General features: G+C 39.7%; 1 non-coding gene across 1 annotated transcript; it reads right to left on the reverse strand.

Annotated features, from left to right (window-relative positions):
• Positions 1-5,640: 5,640 nt before the first annotated feature.
• On the reverse strand, positions 5,641-5,747 carry LOC114233789 (U6 spliceosomal RNA). Its single transcript, XR_003619937.2, has one exon. It is a non-coding gene; the product is annotated as a U6 spliceosomal RNA (small nuclear RNA).
• Positions 5,748-6,102: the final 355 nt, after the last annotated feature.

Consider the following 6,102-nt stretch of genomic DNA (forward strand, 5'->3'; position numbering starts at 1 on the left):
AGCAGTCGATGATGCTGCCTCTTTATTGGCTGAAAGAGCTGTTCTTTAACCGAGACTTGTCCCGCCTCACACCGCTGGCTCGCTATTGCGCCTGCGCATAACTTTTCTCCCCCCCCCCCCCCCCCGCCCCGACCTTTCCGGCCCGCCCCCCTCCATCTTCCTGCAATTCGGTGGCTTCGTCGCCAGGGGGCGTTAAAGTGGGAGAGTACCTCTACTTTCTGCCCCTAAAAAACAGCAGCTGGTAGCTGCCTTTCGTGGGTATTTTTTTAACGCTTAAAATTAAACAAGGCATCTATCTACATGCCTTCCATAATGGTTAGAAAATAAGGATGAGCAGATATTTTTTAAAGTTATGTCGACTCTAACCCCACCGTCAAAAATAAATTTTAAACAAATTAGATTGGATTTTATATACTATTTAAATGTTTTTTTTAATCTGGAAGTATTTGTGACCATGATTGGAAATAAATAATATATTCCTAATTTCCATTTCTTCACCATCCACTGACTTTTATTTTTATTTAGAAATTCAGAGATGTCTATTCTATTCCCAGGCAGCAAATTAACAAATTAAAAAAGAAATCAGACGTAAAGATTTATTTGAAAGGTTATTTTCATTAGAAGTGTCACAATTTCTAAATTCGTGGGCAACTTATGAGAGCATGGTGCACATAAAAGAAAAGATTGTTATTCTGATTAAAAAAATTCTCAAATTTACCTCATTAAAATAAGATCCTTTGATTTCATTTTTAAAAACTTACAGAGCATTCAAAATGTCAACCAAAGGTTGCTGCCACCAACTCTCATAGTTTGCTGGCAGAACTAAAACGTGATACAGCCTCTTTAGAAAACTGCTTGACGCTTTCTGATATAGTTAAACATGTAACAATTACAGGGCCCAGCAATTCCATTCCTATGTAGTTACTGAAAACATATGTCCATACAAATACGTGTATATGGATGTTTATAGGACTGACAATAGCCCAAATGTCCATCAACTGGCAAATGAATAAATGAATTATGGTACCTCCATACAACGGAATACGCCTCATCTGTAAATAGGAACAAGCCCTTGATACATGCAACAACCCTGATGGACCTCAAAAGTTGTATGCTAAGAGAAAGAAAGAAGCCAGACATGAAAATCTATATATTGTCAGATTCTATTTATATGACATCCTGAAAAAGGCAAAATTTTGCACATGAACAGCAATTAGATCAGTGGTTACTAGGGACTGGGGTTGAAGGGAGAAGAAGGAACACAGTGGGGGCAGAAAAGAATTTATTTGGGCTGATGAAACTATTCTGTATCTTAATTCTGGTGATGGTGGTTATATGGAAATACATATTCATCAAAACTCATAGAACCACACACCTGAAGTTAATTTTACCATATATAAATTATACCGCAATAAATCTATCCTTTAAAAAATTCGGTGGTGCCCTGGCCATTTTTGCTCAGTGGTTAGAGCATCAGTCTACTGACAGAAACATTTCCAGTTGGATTTTCAGTCAAGGGCGTATATCTCGGTTGCAAGTTTGATCCCCAGACTCTGTAGGGGCACATGCAGGAGGCAACCAACCAATGTGTCTTTCACATTGATGTTTCTCTCTCTCTCTCTCTGTCCCCCTCCTCCCTCTCTTTCACTCTCTAAAAATCAATGGAAAAATTCAGGTGAGGATTAACCAAAAATAAAAATAAAAATCTGTGGCTAATGATTTCATTTTCTTAACAGTGTTTTCTTTCATGGTTCATATGCTTTTTGTGTCCTAGCCAAGACATCTTTGTCTAACACACGGTCACAAAGATGTTCCCTTGTGTTTTCTTCTAGAAGTTTTATAACGTCAAATTTTGTATATTTTAGTTAATTTACATATATGTTGTGTAAGATGAGCTGAGATTCCTCTCTTTTTTTCACGTGGGAGTCCAATTGTTCCAGCACCATTTACCTTGATTTTGATTTTGTTGGCCTTACCACCTCTGTCATTGGTAGACAAGTTCATAAATAACATCCCTGAGCTCTTATTAGTCAGTAACATCATATTGCTGTTTGTTGATCAGCCCAGGCATAAGAAAAGAAAATTATCAAATTACATTTTTCATCTCCAAATCCTGCTTCTATCATATAATTTTTTAATTTTTTATTTATTGATTGATGAAAGGGGGTAAAAAGGAGAGAGAGAGAGAGAGAGAGAGAGAGAGAGAGAGAGAGAGAGAGATGGATTTCTTGTACCACTTATTTATGCTTTCATTGGTTGACTCTTACATATGCCCTGACGGGATGGAACCCACAACATTGGCATATCCAGATGACGCTCTTGAGTTTACCTGGCCGGGGCTCTATTATATAATTTCTACCAGCTCAGATATATTGTTTCAACAATGCACGTTAGGTGAGAGTCATCACTAATGCATTGTTCCTTGCTGTACAGTTTCAAATCCTTATCACTGTTTTTGCTGTTCTTGTCTCCTGGTTACAAAGGACCTCATCACTAACAATCTCAACAATCCAGGTCTGTGTGCAGCAGATGGGAGGGGTGATGCCAGTGTCTTGTGCCTGCTACGCCACTCCTTAGCAGCAGGGGACAGTAGTAACCCTAGCACTTGAGAACTCTCTCCAGTTTACATCTTCTTTTATATCAAAGATTTGTGCCCCACATGTGAGGTCCCACTGAAGGACAATGAGGTCCCACTGAGGACCAGCTGTCTCTTCTTGCAGGCTGAAGAACTTAAAATGGATGTAGAGTCCTACAAAAAGGGAGAAAAAGTACATACACTGTTATCATGCCTGTTTTCGAATCATCACAAACATCTCTCCATGTTATTGGTTGCTTGGGTCGGGGTTGGGAGCACTGGTTTTTCTGCGATGTTTGGCTGGAGTAGAGCAGTTACTGTGTGAAAGCTTTCTGCCTTTGTTTTTTTTTTTTGTTGTTTTTTGGGTTTTTTTTGGCTGCTCCTTTCCTGGTCCTTTGGCTAGAGAGATAAGGTTTTTGTTGGGACTGGTTTTTTTCAGGCTTGCCAGCTTCTTCAGTTCCAAGTCTGGGATGCATGAGACAAAAAATAAAAACCCAGGGAATTCACCACCTCATTTCCTGTGGTCCCTGGCAGGTCTCTCTGCGTCTCCCCGCCTTTCAGAGTCTTCTCATGTTTGTTTTACATATAATGCCCTAGGTCTTTAGTTGTATGAATGAGAGGAATAGGGGAAAATATGTCTACTCCATCTTTCTGGAGGCATAAGTCTAACCAGTTCATTTTTGAGTAATCGATGAATTATCAAGGCAAACAATGGGACATTTGTTTCCTTTTTTTCATATCCACATGTTCTAAACTTTCCAAAGTAGGCACACTTTTGCAATAAGGACATATACTTAATATTTACATCTAAAACCATATAGAGTACATTATACCCTTCCTGGCTATCACCAACTCTCTCTTTCTCTCTCTTTTTATAAACCAATGCAAAAGTTTATTTAGAAAGATACAGTGGTAAAAAAGAAAAAACAAAAGGAAAAAAAATTTTTTTTAAAAAAGAAACAAAAAAACACGAACAAAAAATGGAAAGATACAGTGGTAGAAGAAGTGAGTTGTGGAGGAAGTGAGCAGCTGGGCTGCATGGGCTCACAAAACAAGTTTTAGAGGCAAAAGAAGGGCCCTTGGAGCTTAGGAGAAAGAAAGCAAGGATGTAAGGGCTCTGGTGTGCTTCAGAAGGGGGGTACTTGAGAGGGAGAGAGAACGAGAGAAAGAACGTGTCTATCACCAACTCTTTTCACAAGGTTAATGGAGTCAGAAGAGGTGGCCACAGCACATTATACTAACACAGTGTTGCAAATTGTATTCCCCCAAAATATATTTTTTTGCTTTTTGCTCTTTTTATTTTTAAATATTATTTTGAATTAATTTCAGGTGTGCAGCATAGTGGTTAGATAATCATACTTTACAAAAATGTTTCCCCGATAATTCAAGTACTCACCTGACACCTTACAGAGTTCTTAAAATATTATTATTGGATCATTCCTTATGCTGTACTTTACATCCCTGTGACTATTTTGTAACTACCAATTTGTACTTCTTAATCTCTTCACCTTTTTCACCCAGTCCCCTTTTAACCTACTCCCCTCTGGCAACCATCAGTATGTTTTCTGTATCTATGAGTTTGTTTCAATTTTGTTTGCTCATTCATTTTGTTGTTTAGATTCCACATGTAAGTGAAATCATATGGTATTTCTCTTTCTCTGACTGACTTATTTCACTTAGCATAATATCCTCTAGGTCCACCCCATGCCATTGCAAATGGTAATATTCTTTTTCATGGCCAAGTAATATTCCATTGTATATACACTGAGTGGCCAGATTATTATGATCTCTGAACACATAATAATCTGGCCACTCAGTGTGTGTGTGTGTGTGTGTGTGTGTGTGTGTGTGTGTGTGTGTATTAGAGGCCCAGTGCATGAATTTGTACATGGGCGGTTGGCCGGCCGGCCTGCCTGCTGGTCGAACTCCTGGTCGAGGAGACAATTTGCATATTAGCCTTTTATTACATAGGATATATACTAAGTGGCCAGATTATTATGAGTTCAGATATTATAATAATCTGGCCACTCAGTGTATGTACCACAGCCTTTTTTATCCCCTTGTCTATTGATAGGCACTTGGGTTGCTTTCATATCTTGGCTATTGTAAATAACACCGCAAAGAAACCGATTTTGAGATAGAGTTTTATGAAAAGGATGGTTTATTAAAGAGTGCCCTTAGGACCAACACCTGTGGAAGGGAAGGGAAGAAAGTAGGATTACACAGAAGAAGTCGAGCTGTGAGGCAGGCCTCACATGGAGCTCTCAAAGTCAAAAGGCCCTTGAGAGTTGGTCTGTGTTGGGCCAAGACGGCCAGACCTTCACACTCCACATCAATCAGTTGTTGCTGCATGCTCTGGGGCATTACCTTGGCTGAGGGAATTATCTGAAGCCAAAGCAATGTCCAAACACACTAGCAGAAGCCTGGGCCACAAGTCCTTCATTGAAGGAATGTCCACCCTACATGGATATTTCAAATGGAAAGGTGTCTTTCAAAACATCCCCTCCAATCTCCTCATTTTATGGATCCTGTGGCAAAGGATAGGAAGTAACATAAAGTCACATATTAACAACCCCGTCCCCAAATATTTCTCTTCACAGCGACCCCAGTGCCCTTTACAAAGTGCAGATTTGATCAAGTCATGCCCCTATTTACAACATTTCAGTGGCTTTTCATTACTCAAGGCCAGACATCAACATCCTTTCCATGGACCTCAAAGCCTTGCCTGACCTGCCCCCTGCAGATGTTCTCCAGCATCTCTCTCATCACTCTTGCCTTCCAGCTCTGACACTGCCTTCAATATTTTGAGGCACCATGCTTCTTCCCACAATAGTACATCTTTCTTCTGTCTGAAATACTCCACCTGATCACAACTCCATGAATTACCTTATTTTGCTGTTGGCAAAAGATCCCTTTCTCATCTTTTGTATGTATGTAGGTGTGTATGCTAGAGTTTAAATTCAGGACACTGGTTAGTAATCAGCCATTCATCTCCTCATTACACTTGCTACAGCAGAATTGCTACCATGATGATGCACATTATTGTCAAATATATTTTTGATTTAAAAAATATGGAATGCTTCATGAACTTGTGTGTCATCCTTGCGCAGGGGCCATGCTAATCTTCTCTGTATCGTTCCAGTTTTAGTATATGTGCTGCCGAAGTGAGCACCTGTCAAAAATATTGCCCTTTATCTGATGGGGTGTATTGACTTGATGCCCGAATTGATATCTCCCCCAGAGGAAGAGGACTGTTGCTTTGAAATATGTAGGTATTTGCGCATCTGTTTCTTGATGAACTGCGGAGATAGGAAAGGAAATACAGAGAACGTGCCTAGTAAAGTCCCCACCTCCACTTTACTTCAGTGGCAATTGTGTAAATTGTGGGTCTGCTCAGCTAACACCAAGCATAGTGGACAAACCAGGTTTGTTAAAGCAATGTTTGGGGTTGTGGGAGTGGGAATGCATAAAACAAGACTAAGAGAGGGACAAGAGATAAAGCCATGGTCTACAAATCATGAGATTAA

This window comes from Eptesicus fuscus, chromosome 6 (genome assembly GCF_027574615.1).
Source record: "Eptesicus fuscus isolate TK198812 chromosome 6, DD_ASM_mEF_20220401, whole genome shotgun sequence".
In the NCBI taxonomy this organism is placed as follows: Eukaryota; Metazoa; Chordata; class Mammalia; order Chiroptera; family Vespertilionidae; genus Eptesicus; species Eptesicus fuscus.